This window comes from Panthera onca, chromosome D1 (genome assembly GCF_046562875.1).
Source record: "Panthera onca isolate mPanOnc1 chromosome D1, mPanOnc1 haplotype 2, whole genome shotgun sequence".
Lineage (NCBI taxonomy): Eukaryota > Metazoa > Chordata > Mammalia > Carnivora > Felidae > Panthera > Panthera onca.
In genome coordinates, this window is record NC_138348.1 from 90,651,681 (window position 1) to 90,672,605 (window position 20,925).

At 39.4% G+C, this 20,925-nt stretch overlaps 1 pseudogene; it reads left to right on the top strand.

The window, feature by feature from the left end:
- Positions 1–390: 390 nt before the first annotated feature.
- LOC144612849 (uncharacterized) overlaps positions 391–20,925 on the top strand; it is a 36,031-nt pseudogene continuing 15,496 nt past the window's right edge.

A 20,925-nucleotide genomic window follows, 5' to 3' on the forward strand; every position in this document is an offset into this window, starting at 1 on the left:
ACATCATCTTGGTTCTCTCCCTCTGCCTTGCTCCAGCTCAATCGTATCTACCAGAAAAGAGCTCACACACTTGTCTAGGGCCCAAGCTTTTGCAATTGCCCGCTGAGGACACCGCCAGATTACCTGCCCCAGGTGCTCAGTGCAGTGGTGCTTCTAGTCCTGCAGATCTGGACACATTCATGTATTTTTAAAAGCTGGTATCTGAGGGACTGGCTTCAAATCAGCCTGAATCTAGACGCTGAGATCTTCCCCTTTGGGACACTGCCAGCTCTTGGCACAAACTTAAGCACTGGGAGCTATTAAAAATGTAAGCGTCTGCTTGAACAGGCACAAAGTTTTGAGAGACAGCCAAGTCCTAGGTCAGGGTTGACAACAAGGTTCACCTCCTACATGAGGCCACTCCTTCAAGACTGGAAGAGGTGGTTGCCTCCTCTACTATGTGGAAACCAACACAGAGTCAAGAAAAATGAAGAAACAGAGGAGTATGTTCCAAATGGAAGAAGGTAAAATCTCAGGGAGGGACGCCTGGGTGGCTCAGTTGGTTAAACATCCAACTCTTAGTTTTGACCCAGGTCATGATCTTATGCTTCATGGGATCGAGCCCCATGTTGGGCTCCATGCTGACAGCTCAGAGCCTGTTTGGGATTCTCTCTCTCTCTTTCTCTCTCTCTGCCCTTTCACCACTCAAGCTGTCTCTCTCTTTCTCTCAAAATAAATAAATATATATATTTTTAAAAAGATAAAATCTTAGGGGAAAAAAAAGAATAATTTTAATGAAATGCAGATACATAATTTACCTGATAAAGAATACTCTACCTGACGAAGTTGTCCTTTAGAATTAAAGTACAAATAAAGAGTTTTTTGAGACAAGCAGAACTGCAGGAGTTGATCACTAGACTGGCCTTACAAGGAATGTTAACAAAACTTCTTCAAGCTGAAACAAAGCGATACTAAGTAGTAACAAGAAAACACAAAAATATAAATCCAAGGGGTGAAGACACATGCATACTTAATTTCAGAATATTGGAATACTGTAACTTGTGATACATAAATCACCCATAAATCTAGTATAGAGATTGAAAGATAAAAACAGTCAAAGTAACTATGGCTACAACAATTTGTTAAAGGAAATACAAGGTAAAAAGATGTAAATTATGACATCATGAACATAAAATGTGGGCAGCAGGGAGACTAAAACTATAGAGCTTTAGTATGCATTAGAACTTAAGTTGCTATGAGCTTAAAATAGACTGTTTTAAATGTAAGCTGTTTTATTTAAGCCTACTGGTAACCACAAAGCAAACACTGATGATAGATACACAAGAGGTAAAGAAGGACACACCTACCGCTACAGAAAATCATCCAATCACAAAGAAAGAGGCAAGGACAAGATGAAAGGAGCAAAGGAATTATAAAACAGCCAGAAAACAATTAAATAAAATGAAACAATAGGAAGTCCATTCCTATCATTAATTACTTCACATGTTAATATCCTAAATGCTCTAATCCATAGACATGGTGGCTAACTGGATATAAAAACAAGACCCAACCACATGCTGCCTACAAGAGACTCACTTCAGCTTTAAGGACATATGCAGACCTAAAGGGAAGGGATGGAAAAAGATATTCCATGCACCTGAGGATCAAAAGAAAGTAGAGGTACCTATACTTATACTAGGAAAAAAAAAAAACAACAAAAACAGACGTTAAGTCAAAGACAGTAAGAGACAAAGAAGCTTATTATATAATAAAAAGAAGCTTCAATACAACAGGAGGGCATAACATTTGTGAATACCTATGCCCCCCAGCATCGGAACACCTAAATTTATAAAGTAAATATGAATAGTCCTGAAGGGAGAAGTGGAAAGTAACACAATAATAGTAGGGGACTTGGATACCCCTCTTTTCACAATGGATATGTCATTCAAATAAACAAACAAAAATAACAAAAAATCATTGGACATGATTACTTCCAACAACAGCAGAATATATTCTTCACAAGTGCACATGAAACACCCTCTAGGATGTATATGTTAAGCTATAAAGCCAGTCTTAATAAACTTAATAGGATTAAAGTCATATCGAGTGTCTTCTCTGACCACAGTGGTACAAAAGTAGAAATCAATTACATGGAGAAAACTGGAAACTTCACAAATATGTGAAAAATGCACAACATGCATGAACAGTTAAAGGGTCAAACAAAAAATAAAATCGGGGGGGGGGGATCTTGAAAGAAATGAAAATGGAAATAACTTACTTAACACAACAAAAGCAGTTCTAAGAAAGTTCACAATGATAAATGTTAACACTAAGGAAAGAAAAAAAGAGCTCCAATAAATAATCCAGGTCTAAAACTCAAGGAACTAAAAAAAAAAAAAAAAAATCCCAAAGTTAGTATATAAAAGGGAATAACAAACATCATACATAGTGGAAATAAGTGAGATACAGTCTGAAAGGCAACTGAAAATATGCATCGAGACAGATGGTGTGTTTTTGCTTTTTTCTTTCTTTTTTTTTTTTTTTTTTGGAAAAGATAAATGCAATAGGAAAACCTTCAGATAGACTTTACAATAAAAAGGAGAGAACTCAAATAAAATTATGACAGAAGGCTTTACAATTGATATCACAGCAATATGAAGGATCATAAGAGACTACTATGAACAATTATTACCAACAATTTGGAAACCTAGAAGAAACAGATAAATTCCTGTAAACATAAAACCTACCAAGACTGAATCATGAATGAATAGAAAATCTGAACAAAGCAACTACTGCTGAGAAGACTGATTCAGTAATCAAAAACCTTCCAAAAGAGAAGAGTCAAGCACCATATGCCTTCACTGGTGAATTCTACCAAATATTTAAAGAATAATTAATGCTAATCCTTCTCAAACTCTTCCAATAAATGAAAGAGAAAGAAACACTTCGAAACTCATTTTATGAGGCCAGCATTACCCTCATACCAAAACCAGACAAGGATACTAAAGAAAAAAAGAAATTACAGGTCAATAGTTTTGTTGAACATAGATGTAAAAATCTTCAACAAAATATTAGCAAACCAAATTCAACAGTATATGAAAATATTAAAAGTGTCATAGGCCATGCTCAAGTGGGATTTATTCCAAGGATTCAAGGATGGTTCAACATTCAATACTTAAGTAAAACATGATACCACAGGAGAGAGGGAAGATGGTGGCGTAGGAGGACGCTGGGCTCACCGCGCGTCCTGCTGATCACTGAGATTCCACCTCCATCTGCCTAAATAACCCAGAAAACCACCAGAGGATTAGCAGAACGGAGTCTCTGGAGCCAGGCGCAGACAAGAGGCCCACGGAAGAGGGTAGGAAGGGCGGCGAGGCAGTGCGCCCTCCACGGACCGGCGGGAGGCAGCCGGGGTGGAGGGGCTGAGGGGCGGCTCGCCGGCCAAGCAGAGCCCCCGAGTCTGGCTGGCAAAAGCGGAGGGGCCGGACGGACTGTGTTCCCACAGCAAGCGCGACTTAGCGTCTGGGAGGTCATAAGTTAACAGCTCTGCTCAGAAAGCGGGAAGGCTGGAGGACAAAGGGAGGGAGAGCTGCTGAGCCCCCGGACGGCAGAGCTCAGCTTGGTGGGGAACAAAGGCGCTCGCCAGCGCCATCTCCCCTGCCCATCCCCCAGCCAAAATCCCAAAGAGAACAAGTTCCTGCCAGGGAACTTGCTGGCTCTGTGCAAACACCCAACTCTGTGCTCCTGCGGAGCCAAACCTCCGGCAGCGGATCTGACTCCCTCCCGCTGCCACAGGGCCCCTCCTGAAGTGGATCACCTAAGGAGAAGCGAGCTAAGCCTGCCCCTCCTGCCCCCGTGCACCTTGCCTACCCACCCCAGCTAATACGCCAGATCCCCAGCACCACAGGCCTGGCAGTGTGCAAGTAGCCCAGACGGGCCACGCCACCCCATAGTGAATCCCGCCCCTAGGAGAGGGGAAGAGAAGGCACACACCAGTCTGACTGTGGCCCCAGCGGTGGGCTGGGGGCAGACATCAGGTCGGACTGCGGCCCCGCCCACCAACTCCAGTTATACACCACAGCACAGGGGAAGTGCCCTGCAGGTCCTCACCACTCCAGGGACTATCCAAAATGACCAAACGGAAGAATTCCCCTCAGAAGAATCTCCAGGAAATAACAACAGCTAATGAACTGATCAAAAAGGATTTAAATAATATAACAGAAAGTGAATTTAGAATAATAGTCATAAAATTAATCGCTGGACTTGAAAACAGTATAGAGGACAGCAGAGAATCTCTTGCTACAGAGATCAAGGGACTAAGGAACAGTCACGAGGAGCTGAAAAGCTCTTTAAACGAAATGCAAAACAAAATGGAAACCACGACGGCTCGGATTGAAGAGGCAGAGGGGAGAATAGGTGAACTAGAAGATAAAGTTATGGAAAAAGAGGAAGTTGAGAGAAAGAGAGATAAAAAAATCCAGGAGTATGAGGGGAAAATTAGAGAACTAAGTGATACACTAAAAAGAAATAATATATGCATAATTGGTATCCCAGAGGAGGAAGAGAGAGGGAAAGGTGCTGAAGGGGTACTTGAAGAAATTATAGCTGAGAACTTCCCTGAACTGGGGAAGGAAAAAGGCATTGAAATCCAAAAGGCACAGAGAAGTCCCTTCAGACGTAACTTGAATCGATCTTCTGCACGACATATCATAGTGAAACTGGCAAAATACAAGGATAAAGAGAAAATTCTGAAAGCAGCAAGGGATAAACGTGCCCTCACATATAAAGGGAGACCTATAAGACTCGTGACTGATCTCTCTTTTGAAACTTGGCAGGCCAGAAAGGATTGGCACGATATCTTTAATGTGCTAAACAGAAAAAATATGCAGCCAAGAATCCTTTATCCAGCAAGTCTGTCATTTAGAATAGAAGGAGAGATAAAGGTCTTCCCAAACAAACAAAAACTGAAGGAATTTGTCACCACGAAACCAGCCCTACAAGAGATCCTAAGGGGGATCCTGTGAGACAAAGTACCAGAGACATCACCACAAGCATAAAACATACAGACATCACAATGACTCTAAACCCGTATCTTTCTATAATAACACTGAATGTAAATGCATTAAATGCACCAACCAAAAGACACAGGGTATCAGAATGGATAAAAAAACAAGACCCATCTATTTGCTGTCTACAAGAGACTCATTTTAGATCTGAGGACACCTTTAGATTGAGAGTGAGGGGATGGAGAACTATCTATCATGCTCCTGGAAGCCAAAAGAAAGCTGGAGTAGCCATACTTATATCAGACAAACTAGACTTTAAATTAAAGGCTGTAACAAGAGATGAAGAAGGGCATTATATAATAATTACAGGGTCTATCCATCAGGAAGAGCTAACAATTATAAATGTCTATGCGCCGAATACCGGAGCCCCCAAATATATAAAACAATTACTCACAAACATAAGCAACCTTATTGATAAGAATGTGGTAATTGCAGGGGACTTTAACACTGCACTTACAGAAATGGATAGATCATCTAGACACACGGTCAATAAGGAAACAAGGGCCCTGAATGATACATTGGATCAGATGGACTTGACAGATATATTTAGAACTCTGCATCCCAAAGCAACAGAATATACTTTCTTCTCGAGTGCACATGGAACATTCTCCAAGATAGATCATATAGTGGGTCACAAAACAGCCCTTCATAACTTTACAAGAATTGAAATTATACCATGCATACTTTCAGACCACAATGCTATGAAGCTTGAAATCAACCACAGGAAAAAGTCTGGAAAACCTCCAAAAGCATGGAGGTTAAAGAACACTCTACTAACGAATGAGTGGGTCAACCAGGCAATTAGAGAAGAAATTAAAAGATATATGGAAACAAACGAAAATGAAAATACAAAAATCCAAACGCTTTGGGACGCAGCGAAGGCAGTCCTGAGAGGAAAATACATTGCAATCCAGGCCTACCTCCAGAAACAAGAAAAATCCCAAATACAAAATCTAATAGCACACCTAAAGGAAATAGAAGCAGAACAGCAAAGGCAGCCTAAACCCAGCAGAAGAAGAGAAATAATAAAGATCAGAGCAGAAATAAACAATATAGAATCTAAAAAAACTGTAGAGCAGATCAACGAAACCAAGAGTTGGTTTTTTGAAAAAATAAACAAAATTGACAAACCTCTAGCCAGGCTTCTCAAAAAGAAAAGGGAGATGACCCAAATAGATAAAATCATGAATGAAAATGGGATTATTACAACCAATCCCTCAGAGATACAAACAATTATCAGGGAATACTATGAAAAATTATATGCCAACAAATTGGACAACCTGGAAGAAATGGAAAAATTCCTAAACACCCACACTCTTCCAAAACTCAATCAGGAGGAAATAGAAAGCTTGAACAGACCCATAACCAGCGAAGAAATTGAATCGGTTATCAAAAATCTCCCAACAAATAAGAGTCCAGGACCAGATGGCTTCCCAGGGGAGTTCTACCAGACGTTTAAAGCAGAGATAATACCTATCCTTCTCAAGCTATTCCAAGAAATAGAAAGGGAAGGAAAACTTCCAGACTCATTCTATGAAGCCAGTATTACTTTGATTCCTAAACCAGACAGAGACCCAGTAAAAAAAGAGAACTACAAGCCAATATCCCTGATGAATATGGATGCAAAAATTCTCAATAAGATACTAGCAAATCGAATTCAACGGCATATAAAAAGAATTATTCACCATGATCAAGTGGGATTCATTCCTGGGATGCAGGGCTGGTTCAACATTCGCAAATCAATCAACGTGATACATCACATTAACAAAAAAAAAGAGAAGAACCATATGATCCTGTCAATCGATGCAGAAAAGGCCTTTGACAAAATCCAGCACCCTTTCTTAATAAAAACCCTTGAGAAAGTTGGGATAGAAGGAACATACTTAAAGATCATAAAAGCCATTTATGAAAAGCCCACAGCTAACATCATCCTCAATGGGGAAAAACTGAGAGCTTTTTCCCTGAGATCAGGAACACGACAGGGATGCCCACTGTCACCGCTGTTGTTTAATATAGTGCTGGAAGTTCTAGCATCAGCAATCAGACAACAAAAGGAAATCAAAGGCATCAAAATTGGCAAAGATGAAGTCAAGCTTTCGCTTTTTGCAGATGACATGATATTATACATGGAAAATCCGATAGACTCCACCAAAAGTCTGCTAGAACTGATACATGAATTCAGCAAAGTTGCAGGATACAAAATCAATGTACAGAAATCAGTTGCATTCTTATACACTAACAATGAAGCAACAGAAAGACAAATAAAGAAACTGATACCATTCACAATTGCACCAAGAAGCATAAAATACCTAGGAATAAATCTAACCAAAGATGTAAAAGATCTGTATGCTGAAAACTATAGAAAGCTTATGAAGGAAACTGAAGAAGATATAAAGAAATGGAAAGACATTCCCTGCTCGTGGATTGGAAGAATAAATATTGTCAAAATGTCAATACTACCCAAAGCTATCTACACATTCAATGCAATCCCAATCAAAATTGCACCAGCATTCTTCTCGAAACTAGAACAAACAATCCTAAAATTCATATGGAACCACAAAAGGCCCCGAATAGCCAAAGTAATTTTGAAGAAGAAGACCAAAGCAGGAGGCATCACAATCCCAGACTTTAGCCTCTACTACAAAGCTGTCATCATCAAGACAGCATGGTATTGGCACAAAAACAGACACATAGACCAATGGAATAGAATAGAAACCCCAGAACTAGACCCACAAACGTATGGCCAACTCATCTTTGACAAAGCAGGAAAGAACATCCAACGGAAAAAAGACAGTCTCTTTAACAAATGGTGCTGGGAGAACTGGACAGCAACATGCAGAAGGTTGAAACTAGACCACTTTCTCACACCATTCACAAAAATAAACTCAAAATGGATAAAGGACCTGAATGTGAGACAGGAAACCATCAAAACCCTAGAGGAGAAAGCAGGAAAAGACCTCTCTGACCTCAGCCGTAGCAATCTCTTACTCGGCACATCCCCAAAGGCAAGGGAATTAAAAGCAAAAGTGAATTACTGGGACCTTATGAAGATAAAAAGCTTCTGCACAGCAAAGGAAACAACCAACAAAACAAAAAGGCAACCAACGGAATGGGAAAAGATATTTGCAAATGACATATCGGACAAAGGGCTAGTATCCAAAATCTATAAAGAGCTCACCAAACTCCACACCCGAAAAACAAATAACCCAGTGAAGAAATGGGCAGAAAACATGAATAGACACTTCTCTAAAGAAGACATCCGGATGGCCAACAGGCACATGAAAAGATGTTCAACGTCGCTCCTTATCAGGGAAATACAAATCAAAACCACACTCAGATACCACCTCACGCCAGTCAGAGTGGCCAAAATGAAGAAATCAGGAGACTATAGATGCTGGAGAGGATGTGGAGAAACGGGAACCCTCTTGCACTGTTGGTGGGAATGCAAATTGGTGCAGCCGCTCTGGAAAGCAGTGTGGAGGTTCCTCAGAAAATTAAAAATAGACCTACCCTATGACCCAGCAATAGCACTGCTAGGAATTTATCCAAGGGATACAGGAGTACTGATGCATAGGGGCACTTGTACCCCAATGTTTATAGCGGCACTCTCAACAATAGCCAAATTATGGAAAGAGCCTAAATGTCCATCAACTGATGAATGGATAAAGAAATTGTGGTTTATATACACAATGGAATACTACGTGGCAATGAGAAAGAATGAAATATGGCCTTTTGTAGCAACGTGGATGGAACTGGAGAGTGTGATGCTAAGTGAAATAAGCCATACAGAGAAAGACAGATACCATATGGTTTCACTCTTATGTGGATCCTGAGAAACTTAACAGAAACCCATGGGGGAGGGGAAGAAAAAAAAAAAAAAAGAGGTTAGAGTGGGAGAGAACCAAAGCATAAGAGACTGTTAAAAACTGAGAACAAACTGAGGGTTGATGGGGGGTGGGAGGGAGGGGAGGGTGGGTGATGGGTATTGAGGAGGGCACCTTTTGGGATGAGCACTGGGTATTGTATGGAAACCAATTTGACAATAAAATTCATATATTAAAAAAAATCACATACAGAAAAAAAATATGATACCACATTAATAAAGGATAAAACTCATATAATCATCTCAATAGATGCAGGAAAAATATTTGATAATACCCAACACCATTCGTGATAAAAACTCTTTAAACATCAGTATATATAAGCCTATCTACACACAATAAAGTCTATATATGACAAGTCCTCAGCTCATATCATACTCAATGGTGAAAAGGTGAAAGCTTTTCCTCTAACATAAGGAAGAGGACAAGGATGCCCATTCCCACCACCTTTATTCAATATAGTGCTGGAAACCCAGTCAGAGCAATAGGCAAGAAAAAGAAATCAAAGGCACTCAAACTGAAACAGAAGTAAAACTCTTTCTATTTGCAGATGACATGGTATTATATACGGAAGACCCTAGACTTCATCAAAAAATTGGTAGAATAAATTAATTTACTAAAGTACATTATTCAATATACAAATATACAAAATATATGCAAATATACAAAATCAGTTGTACTTTTATATTCTAACAGCAAACTATCAGAAAGAGAAACTGAGTAAACATTCCCATTTACAACTGCATCAACAAATGGAATATTTAACAATAATTCTAAGCAAGGAGGTAAAAGATCTGTACACTGAAAACCATAAGACATCGATGAAAGAAATCGAGGAAGACATATAAATGGAAAGATATTCCATGGATTAGAAGAATTAATATTGTTGAAATATCCATACAACCCAAAGTCACCTGCAGATTCAGTGAAATCTGCATCAAAATTACAATGGCATTGTTCATAGCACACAGAATTCCAAAATTTGTATGAAATCTCAACAAACCCCAGATATGCAAAAAAGAACAAAAATGAAAGCATCCTGCTCCCTTCTTTCAAGTTGTATTGTAAAACTATAGTAATCAAAACAGCATGATATTGGCATAAAAAACTGACCCATAAATCAATGGAACAGAATAGAGAGCCCAGAAACAAACCTATGGATGAATATATATACCTAAGTGTCTATCTATCTATATATGTATATATATATATAAATATATAAATATAAATATAAATATATATATATATATATATATATATATATATATATATATATATATATATAGTTTACATATAAAGAGCCAGAGACAGAGCCAGAGCCAGAGCCAGAGAATCCCAAGCAAGAACCACAGTCACTGTAGATGGAATTTGAGCTGAGGCTCAATCCCATGACCGTGAGATCGTCACCTAAGCCAAAATCAAGAGTCTGACACTTAACCGCCTAAGCCACCCAGGCACCCTCAATGCTTATATCAATGTACAACAAAGGAGCCATGAATATACAGTTGGGAAAGGACAGTCTCTTTAATTAACATATTGGGAAAATTGGACAGCCACATGCAAAAGAATGAAACAGGACTACAATCTTCTGCCATACACAAAACCAATTAAAATGGATTAAAGATTTGAACATAAGACTTGAAACCATAAAATCTTAGAAGGAAACATAGAAGGTGGTTACTTGACATTGGTCTTGGCAATTATTTTTTGGCTCTAACACGAAAAGCAAATGCAACAAAAGCCAAAATAAAATAAGTGGAACCACATCATACTATAAAGCTTCTTCATAGCAAGGAAAACCATCGATAAATTGAACAAGCAACCGAGGGAATGGGAAAAATATTTGCAAAATATTATCTGACGATGGGTTAATATCCACAATCCATTAGACACTCATATACCTCAACAACAAAAAAGCAAACAATCAGATTTGAAAGTACATGGAGAAACTGAGTATACATTTTTTTCCAAAGAAGACAAATACATACAAAGATGCCTGGTATTAGTAATCATTAGGCAAATGTAAATCAAAACCACAATGACCTATCACCTCATACCTGAGAGAATGGTTATCAACAAAAAGACAAGAGATAACAAATGTTGGTTGATAAGGATGTGGAGAAAATGGAATCCTTGTGCTCTGCTGGTAGTAATGTAAATAAATTTGTTCATCCGCCATAAAAGGTAGTATGGAATTTTCCCACAGTATTTAAAATAGAACTACCATATGATCCAGCAATCCTACTTCTGGGTATACATCTAAAGAAATTGGAAACAGGATATTAAAGAGATGTCTAATTTCCCACGTTCATTGTAGAATTATTCACAATTGCCAAGATATGCAAAGTACCTAAGTGTCCATCAATAAATGAATGGATAAAGTAGCTGTGGTATATGTGTGTGTTTGTGTATTATTCAACCATGAGAAAGAAGGAAATCCTGCCATTTGCAACATTATGGATGGTCCATAAGGACATTATGCTAAGTAAAATAAGCCAGAGAGAGACGATAAAGCTAGACAGGGTATCACTTGTCAGCAGAAACTTAAAAAAAAAAAAAAAAAAAAAAAGCCAAACTCTTCGAAACAGCAATAGAAAAGCGGTTGCCAGCAGCTGAGGTGTGGCAGAAATAGAAAGAGGTTCATAAAAGACACGAAATTTCAACTATAAGATGAGTAACTTCCGAGAATCTAATGCAAAACATGGTAGCTAGAGTTGATTACACTGAATTATATACTTTTATTTTTTTAAGTTTATTTACTTATTTTGAGAGAGAGCAAGCAAGAACAGGGGAGGGGCAGAGAGAGAGGGTGGCAGAATCCCAAGCGGGCTCCGCACTATCAGCTCAGAGCTCGAACCTGTGAACAGCGAGATCATGACCCCAGCCGAAATCAAGAGTCAGATGCTTAACTGACTGAGCCACCCCGGCACCCCAAATTTTGATTTGCAAAAAGAGTAGAACTTAAATGTTCTCACCAGAAAAAGAGGTATGTACATCCAATATACACTTTATATATCTCCCAGTTTTATTTGTCAATTATACCTCGATGAAGCTGAGAAAAAGAGATTCTATACAATAGAAAAGTCTGAAAGAATTATAGCAGTAGGTAACCACCTAGGTGGATCTCAGAGACAAAAATAAAGCAGCAAAAGCAAGTTGCAGAGAAATATAGTCAGTATGTAAAGACAATAGCATGACAAAAATTATATTACTTAGAAGTACACATATTTGATAGGATTAGAAACCAAGCAGAGGATGATAAACTTATAATGCACAGTAGTTGTTACTTATGAAGGGACCTCACTCCTTATTCGGGAGGGAGTAGGGTCGGTAATGGACATGAAGGATACCTAGAAGTTATACACATATTTGGTCCATTTCATACATTTTCATGCATTTTCTTTAGGTTTTATTCATTATTCAATAAAGAAAAGATTTTAATGAAAATGTTAAGGTGGTTATTAACATAAAAATTAAGTATAATAACTAAAATTGGCAAAAGAAAGGAGAGATGAGTGGCGGAGACTAATGTACACATGCTAATATTCTCATTTTTTATGCCAGTGAATCAGTAGATATTCTCTAAATCTGATGAATTAAAAATGGAGGAATAAAGAGTCTATTTCAGATGTGGTGACAAGTTTCAGAACCAAAAACAGAAGGAATTAAAAGTGATGGTCTCAGAGGTATTAAACTACAATGGAGAAATTGGGGCATGAGAATTTTCTTTTCATTGTATACTTATTATTATCATTATTATTATATTATTATTATTATTACTATTACTATTATTTAAAGTTTATTTACTGAGAGAGAGAGAGAGAGAATGCAAGCTGGGGAGGGGCAAAGAGAGAGGAAGAGAGAGAATCCCAAGCAGGCTGGACACTGTTAGTGCAGAGCCTGATGCGTGGCTCAAACTCAGGAACTATGAGATCATGACCTGAACCAAAGTCAGACACTTAACCGACTGAGCCACCCAGGTGTGTGTGTGTGTGTGTGTGTGTGTGTGTGTGTATACACACATATACATATACACACACATATATATACACACACATATATACATATATAAAGATTTTATCACTATTAAAAGTTCAAAAGTGGGGCACCTGGGTGGCTCAGTCGGTTGAGCATCTGACTTCGGCTCAGGTCATGATCTTGCAGTTTATGAGTTCGAGCCCTGCGTCAGGCTCTGAGCTGACAGCTCAGAGCCTGGAGCCTTCTTGGGATTCTGTCTGTCTGTCTCTTTCTCTCCCTCTCTCTCTCTCTCTCTGTCTCTCTGCTCCTCCCCCACTCACACTCTCTCCTTAGAAAATAAATATTTAAAAAAAATTTTTTTAAAGTTCAAAAGTAAAGGCAGTCATCTCTGCAAGTGTTTAGATTTAAAATGAACTTACTACCTTAAATACTGAATATTAACATTAAATCTTATACTTCCGGTAGTTGACCTTTACCTGATGAAAGCCACTGCAGACGTAATTTTTTCCCCTGTATCAACCCTCAGCCTATTGCACTCCTCTCTTTATCCTTCTTGACATGAATCCCCTTCTCCCTGCCCGGAGGCCTCCTGCCCAGCTCCCCGTCTCTGCGTGACCAAACATTAAGGCACATATGTGACTTCATCCACATAGGCTTCCCTGCTGTCCCCCAGCTCAGATAAACACCCCCTCCCTCAAACTACTGAAGTCCTTTCTTCTTCTTTTAGGAACAATTACACTTTCAATCTCATAAATAAAAACGAAACCATCTTTATGTAAATGTTTCATCTTGGTTATTCGATGTCAAAAGACTTGAAGACCGTGATGATTAATTTTATGTGTCATCTTGACAAGGTCACTAGGTGCCCAGATATTGGGCTAAACATTTGTGGGTATGTCCGGGACAGGGTTTCCCTATGAGGTTAAGCATTTGAATCTGTGGACTCAGTGAAGCTGGTGGCCATCCCCAGTGGGGGGTCACATCACCCTAATCCACTGAGGGCCTGAACAGACAAAAACTGGAGGGAGGAAGAACTCAGGCTATGTTTGCCTATCTGCTTCAAGTATGATAGGGGTCTTCTGCACTAGGACTGGGATGTATACCATCAACACTCTGGTTCTCAGGTCCTCAGACACAGGCTGAACTGCACCACTTATTTCCTGGGTCATCAATTTCCAGAAGGTAGATCTGTTACTTCTTTTTTTTTTTAATGTTTATTTATTTTTGACAGAGAGAGAGAGAGACAGAGTATGAGCAGGGAGGGGCAGAGAGAGAGGGAGACACAGGATCTGAAGCAGGCTCCAGGCTCCCAGCTGTCAGCACAGAGCCCGATATGGGGCTTGAACTCACAGACCGCGAGACCATGACCTGAGCTGAAGTCGGACGCTCAACCGACTGAGCCACCCAGGAGCCCTGTAGGTCTGTTACTTCTTGGTCTCCATAGGTGCTTGAGTCAATTCCTTACTCTCTCTCTGTCTCTGTCTCTGAGTCAATTCCTTATCATGTTTTTCCCTCTCTCTGCCTCCCCTTTCCCCCCTCTTCACGGTGCTTTAATAAGGAACTTTTCCATGAGTAGAAGATGCTTAATGACTCTTTCCCTACCAGAAAAACGCAGAAAGATTAAGTAAATGAAGATGAATGTGACTTGAACAAGCTATCTGTGGCCAGCCCTTCCTTGGATGACTAATCAGGTTTCTGTATGAGTTTTCCTTTGGCAGCAATATCCAGTTTACTGTTTTAAAACAGTATTTACATATTAAGTGGGAAAAAATAAGGTACAACAGAGTTCTCTTCCTTTAGAAATATTTTAAGGTGGTTTCCTACCATTTCGGATAGGAATCTTATATGTGAACACATAAACAATATGGTCCGTAAAAGAAAATACAGTGCTGTTTTCAAAAGGAAGAAAAATGATTTCTCATCTTTGGAAACAAGCTACAAAGAGAATTCCCAAGTATCTATTTTTTCAAGAGTCCAAAAGATGTTATGTAACACATTTTGATCATTCACATCCATGTATACAGATGCTGTAATATCTTCGTTCTTAAAAACAGACAAAAACACAAAAAAGAGAGCTTTTCTTTTCTTCTCCACATTTTCATCCAGCCTTTGCCACTGCTTCCCTGAGCCCAGTAAAAGAACACTCCTCCAGAGAAAATGCCCCCCCATCTTCCATGCATTCCCCCCCACATTTCACCCCACCCCTCCACAGAAACAGCCCCTTTAAAGTCACCAAGGACCTTAGCTAGATGAATGCCTCCCTGACCAGTCAGCAGCCTTTGACACAGCTGGTGACGCCCAACACAGACAGCTTCTTCACTTTGCTTCTGGAGCTGTCCTCTGTCTTAGTTGTTCTACAGGGCAGACTCCTTCTGCCTCTTCCCCAACCTCCAGCCTAGAGGCCCTCAGAGCCCATCCTTTATCTCTTCTTCATTCACAAGAACACCCAGGTCATCTGGTCCTGTCTCACCAGTCCTGGTGAAGGGGGATTTTTACACCAACTTGCAAATGGTATAATTTGGAGCTTTTGTTTTTCAAGAGCATATATTGGCCGGCACACCACTGGAGGAAGGAGAGTGAGGTGAAGGAGCCTCTTTGGGGGTGCTGCTTCCGTGAACTGGAGGTCATAGATCCGGCCAGCTGGCCCTCCTCACACGGTTGCCCTTTACGGGTTGTAGCAAATGCTTTTCTCCCTCATTTCTTTGGGTCTAAGGGAGATTTTGGCGCATCCATTTTAGCCTTAGTGTAACACACGTCCAGTTCACACTTTGCAAATACAGTGAAACCTTGGTTTGCGAGCATAATTCGTTCTGGAAACACGCTTGTGATCCAAAGCACTCGTATATCAAAGAAAATTTCAAGAACCATCGGCTCAGTTGTGCTCATGTGACGTTTGACGTCATGTACTACTCGTATTGCACGACATCGCCCCTTTATCAAGTTAAAATTTATTAGAAATGTTTGCTCGTCTTGCGGAACGCTCGCAAAACAAGTTACTCGCAATCCAAGGTTTTACCTTACCCTACTTTAAATGCTTTCTGTATTATTCTGCACTATCTTCACATTACCAGATTGAGGGTGCTTGAGTGCTAATGCATGTATGTTGGGACCATAAGTACTCCTTTTCAGTGTTGGGGCATATTTCTGACACACGAAGACTCTGAAATTAATACTTAATAATACCCAACAGTTAATTGTTAACGTCAGTGAACATTTTATTATCTTTTTAATTTTTGTAGATAATGCTGCTGTGGCTATCCTTGTACATTGTTCCTATACACATGCAAGGTTTTCTCAAAGGTATGCATCAGAGTGTGCAATTGCTAGATTATAGAATATATATAATCATCTTTCAAGATGATTGATTCAAACTGCCTTTTCTTTTTTTTTTTTTTTATTTTTTAATATATGAAATTTACTGTCAAATTGGTTTCCATACAACACCCAGTGCTCATCCCAAAAGGTTCCCTCCTCAATACCCATCACCCACCCTGCCCTCCCTCCCACCCCACATCAACCCTCAGTTTGTTCTCAGTTTTTAACAGTCTCCTATGCTTTGGCTCTCTCCCACTCTAACCTCCCTTTTTTTTTTTTTTTTTTCCCTTCCCCTCCCCCATGGGTTTCCGTTATGTTTCTCAGGATCCACATAAGAGTGAAACCATATGGTATCTGTCTTTCTCTGTATGGCTTATTTCACTTAGCATCACACTCTCCAGTTCCATCCATGTTGCTACAAAAGGCCATATTTCATTTTTTCTCATTGCCACGTAGTATTCCATTGTGTATATAAACCACAATTTCTTTATCCATTCATCAGTTGATGGACATTTAGGCTCTTTCCATAATTTGGCTATTGTTGAGAGTGCCGCTATAAACATTGGGGTACAGGTGCCCCTATGCATCAGTACTCCTGTATCCCTTGGATAAATTCCTAGCAGTGCTATTGCTGGGTCATAGGGTAGGTCTATTTTTAATTTTCTGAGGAACCTCCACACTGCTTTCCAGAGCGGCTGCACCAATTTGCATTCCCACCAACAGTGCAAGAGGGTTCCTGTTTCTCCACATCCTCTCCAGCATCTATAGTCTCCTGATTTCTTCATTTTGGCCACTCTGACTGGCGTGAGGTGGTATCTGAGTGTGGTTTTGATTTGTATTTCCCTGATAAGGAGCGACGTTGAACATCTTTTCATGTGCCTGTTGGCCATCCGGATGTCTTCTTTAGAGAAGTGTCTATTCATGTTTTCTGCCCATTTCTTCACTGGGTTATTTGTTTTTCGGGTGTGGAGTTTGATGAGCTCTTTATAGATTTTGGATACTAGCCCTTTGTCCGATGTGTCATTTGCAAATATCTTTTCCCATTCCGTTGGTTGCCTTTTCGTTTTGTTGGTTGTTTCCTTTGCTGTGCAGAAGCTTTTTATCTTCATAAGGTCCCAGTAATTCACTTTTGCTTTTAATTCCCTTGCCTTTGGGGATGTGCCGAGTAAGAGATTGCTACGGCTGAGGTCAGAGAGGTCTTTTCCTGCTTTCTCCTCTAGGGTTTTGATGGTTTCCTGTCTCACATTCAGGCCCTTTATCCATTTTGAGTTTATTTTTGTGAATGGTGTGAGAAAGTGGTCTAGTTTCAACCTTCTGCATGTTGCTGTCCAGTTCTCCCAGCACCATTTGTTAAAGAGACTGTCTTTTTTCCATTGGATGTTCTTTCCTGCCTTTTCAAAGATGAGTTGGCCATACGTTTGTGGGTCTAGTTCTGGGGTTTCTATTCTATTCCATTGGTCTATGTGTCTGTTTTTGTGCCAATACCATGCTGTCTTGATGATGACAGCTTTGTAGTAGAGGCTAAAGTCTGGGATTGTGATGCCTCCTGCTTTGGTCTTCTTCTTCAAAATTACTTTGGCTATTCGGGGCCTTTTGTGGTTCCATATGAATTTTAGGATTGCTTGTTCTAGTTTCAAGAAGAATGCTGGTGCAATTTTGATTGGGATTGCATTGAATGTGTAGATAGCTTTGGGTAGTATTGACATTTTGACAATATTTATTCTTCCAATCCGTGAGCAGGGAATGTCTTTCCATTTCTTTATATCTTCTTCAGTTTCCTTCATAAGCTTTCTATAGTTTTCAGCATACAGATCTTTTACATCTTTGGTTAGATTTATTCCTAGGTATTTTATGCTTCTTGGTGCAATTGTGAATGGGATCAGTTTCTTCATTTGTCTTTCTGTTGCTTCATTGTTAGTGTATAAGAATGCAACTGATTTCTGCACATTGATTTTGTATCCTGCAACTTTGCTGAATTCATGTATCAGTTCTAGCAGACTTTTGGTGGAGTCTATCGGATTTTCCATGTATAATATCATGTCATCTGCAAAAAGCGAAAGCTTGACTTCATCTTTGCCAATTTTGATGCCTTTGATTTCCTTTTGTTGTCTGATTGCTGATGCTAGAACTTCCAGCACTATATTAAACAACAGCGGTGACAGTGGGCATCCCTGTCGTGTTCCTGATCTCAGGGAAAAAGCTCTCAGTTTTTCCCCATTGAGGATGATGTTAGCTGTGGGCTTTTCATAAATGGCTTTTATGATCTTTAAGTATGTTCCTTCTATCCCAACTTTCTCAAGGGTTTTTATTAAGAAAGGGTGCTGGATTTTGTCAAAGGCCTTTTCTGCATCGATTGACAGGATCATATGGTTCTTCTCTTTTTTTTTGTTAATGTGATGTATCACGTTGATTGATTTGCGAATGTTGAACCAGCCCTGCATCCCAGGAATGAATCCCACTTGATCATGGTGAATAATTCTTTTTATATGCCGTTGAATTCGATTTGCTAGTATCTTATTGAGAATTTTTGCATCCATATTCATCAGGGATATTGGCTTGTAGTTCTCTTTTTTTACTGGGTCTCTGTCTGGTTTAGGAATCAAAGTAATACTGGCTTCATAGAATGAGTCTGGAAGTTTTCCTTCCCTTTCTATTTCTTGGAATAGCTTGAGAAGGATAGGTATTATCTCTGCTTTAAACGTCTGGTAGAACTCCCCTGGGAAGCCATCTGGTCCTGGACTCTTATTTGTTGGGAGATTTTTGATAACCGATTCAATTTCTTCGCTGGTTATGGGTCTGTTCAAGCTTTCTATTTCCTCCTGATTGAGTTTTGGAAGAGTGTGGGTGTTTAGGAATTTTTCCATTTCTTCCAGGTTGTCCAATTTGTTGGCATATAATTTTTCATAGTATTCCCTGATAATTGTTTGTATCTCTGAGGGATTGGTTGTAATAATCCCATTTTCATTCATGATTTTATCTATTTGGGTCATCTCCCTTTTCTTTTTGAGAAGCCTGGCTAGAGGTTTGTCAATTTTGTTTATTTTTTCAAAAAACCAACTCTTGGTTTCGTTGATCTGCTCTACAGTTTTTTTAGATTCTATATTGTTTATTTCTGCTCTGATCTTTATTATTTCTCTTCTTCTGCTGGGTTTAGGCTGCCTTTGCTGTTCTGCTTCTATTTCCTTTAGGTGTGCTATTAGATTTTGTATTTGGGATTTTTCTTGTTTCTTGAGATAGGCCTGGATTGCAATGTATTTTCCTCTCAGGACTGCCTTCGCTGCATCCCAAAGCGTTTGGATTGTTGTATTTTCATTTTCGTTTGTTTCCATATATATTTTAATTTCTTCTCTAATTGCCTGGTTGACCCACTCATTCGTTAGTAGGGTGTTCTTTAACCTCCATGCTTTTGGAGGTTTTCCAGACTTTTTCCTGTGGTTGATTTCAAGCTTCATAGCATTGTGGTCTGAAAGTATGCATGGTATAATTTCAATTCTTGTAAAGTTATGAAGGGCTGTTTTGTGACCCACTATATGATCTATCTTGGAGAATGTTCCATGTGCACTCGAGAAGAAAGTATATTCTGTTGCTTTGGGATGCAGAGTTCTAAATATATCTGTCAAGTCCATCTGATCCAATGTATCATTCAGGGCCCTTGTTTCTTTATTGACTGTGTGTCTAGATGATCTATCCATTTCTGTAAGTGGGGTGTTAAAGTCCCCTGCAATGACCACATTCTTATCAATAAGGTTGCTTATGTTTATGAGTAATTGTTTTATATATCTGGGGGCTCGGGTATTTGGCGCATAGACATTTATAATAGTTAGCTCTTCCTGGTGGATAGACCCTGTGATTATTATATAATGCCCTTCTTCATCTCTTGTTACAGCCTTTAATTTAAAGTCTAGTTTGTCTGATATAAGTATGGCTACTCCAGCTTTCTTTTGGCTTCCAGGAGCATGATAGATAGTTCTCCATCCCCTCACTCTCAATCTAAAGGTGTCCTCAGATCTAAAATGAGTCTCTTGTAGACAGCAAATAGATGGGTCTTGTTTTTTTATCCATTCTGATACCCTATGTCTTTTAGTTGGCGCATTTAATCCATTTACATTCAGTGTTATTATAGAAAGATATGGGTTTAGAGTCATTGTGATGTCTGTATGTTTTATGCTTGTAGTGATGTCTCTGGTACTTTGTCTCACAGGATCCCCCTTAGGATCTCTTGTAGGGCTGGTTTCGTGGTGACAAATTCCTTCAGTTTTTGTTTGTTTGGGAAGACCTTTATCTCTCCTTCTATTCTAAATGACAGACTTGCTGGATAAAGGATTCTCGGCTGCATATTTTTGCTGTTTAGCACACTGTAGATATCGTGCCAAGCCTTTCTGGCCTGCCAAGTTTCAAAGGAGAGATCAGTCACGAGTCTTATAGGTCTCCCTTTATATGTGAGGGCACGTTTATCCCTTGCTGCTTTCAGAATTTTCTCTTTATCCTTGTATTTTGCCAGTTTCACTATGATATGTCGTGCAGAAGATCGATTCAAGTTACGTCTGAAGGGACTTCTCTGTGCCTCTTGGATTTCAATGCCTTTTTCCTTCCCCAGTTCAGGGAAGTTCTCAGCTATAATTTCTTCAAGTACCCCTTCAGCACCTTTCCCTCTCTCTTCCTCCTCTGGGATACCAATTATGCGTATATTATTTTTTTTTAGT